This window comes from Rhinatrema bivittatum, unplaced genomic scaffold, assembly GCF_901001135.1.
Source record: "Rhinatrema bivittatum unplaced genomic scaffold, aRhiBiv1.1, whole genome shotgun sequence".
Taxonomy (NCBI): Eukaryota; Metazoa; Chordata; class Amphibia; order Gymnophiona; family Rhinatrematidae; genus Rhinatrema; species Rhinatrema bivittatum.
Genome location: NW_021821318.1, coordinates 28,268 through 29,283, shown reverse-complemented (window position 1 = coordinate 29,283; position 1,016 = coordinate 28,268). Strand labels below are relative to the sequence as shown.

The 1,016-nt window shown below is 42.2% G+C and overlaps 1 non-coding gene across 1 annotated transcript; it reads right to left on the bottom strand.

The window, feature by feature from the left end:
• Positions 1–479: 479 nt before the first annotated feature.
• Positions 480–551, bottom strand: TRNAP-AGG. The gene has a single exon. It is a non-coding gene; the product is annotated as a tRNA-Pro (tRNA).
• Positions 552–1,016: the final 465 nt, after the last annotated feature.

Here is a 1,016-nt window from a genome sequence, read left to right as displayed (position 1 = left end):
CTATGAGGAAAGGCTGAAGAGGTTAGGGTTGTTCAGCTTGGAGAAGAGATGGCTGAGGGGGAATATGATAAAGGTCTTTAAAATCATGAGGGATCTTGAATGAGTAGATGAGAATCGGTTAATTAGACTTTTGGATAATAGAAGGACTAGGGGGTGTCTATAAAGTTAGCAAGTAGCACATTTAAAAATAATCAGAGAAAATTATTTTTCACTCAGCGCACAATTAAGCTTTGGAATGTGTTAAGAACATAAGAACATGCCATACTGGGTCAGACCAAGGGTCCATCAAGCCCAGCATCCTGTTTCCAACAGTGGCCAATCCAGGCCATAAGAACCTGGCAAGTACCCAAAAACTAAGTCTATTCCATGTAACATTGCTAATGGCAGTGGCTATTCTCTAAGTGAACTTAATAGCAGATAAGAACAAAAAGCTTGACTAGTATCAGCCTTCTCCTGGAGCTCCACACATACAAAGGCAAGGGCTTGTCTGGGAGTTGAACCCAGGACCGCTCACACCCTAAGCGAGAATCATACCCCTAGACCAACGAGCCAGTGGATAGACCAACAAGCCAGTGTTGCCAGAGGATGTGGTTAGTGCAGTTACTGTAGCTGGTTTTAAAAAAGGTTTGGATACGTTCTTGCAGGAGAAGTCCATTAACTGCTATTAATCAAGTTGACTTAGGGAATGGCCTCTGCTATTACTGGCATCAGTAGCATGGGATCTTCTTGGTGTCTGGGTACTTGCCAGATTCTTGTGGCCTGGTTTGGCCTCTGTTAGAAACAGGATGCTGGGCTTGATGGACCCTTGGTCTGACCCAGCAGGGCAATTTCTTATGTTCTTATGTGCTTATAATTTGCTGTAGGTGTACATACACATACATACAGGGTAAACATATGCATTAGGGATGTGCAATCATTTGTTGATGATTAGGAAATTCGTACAATATTTCCTAAATTGTCATGGATCGGGAAACTGATAAAACGATTGCACTTTCCCTGAATTTTCGTAAAAAATC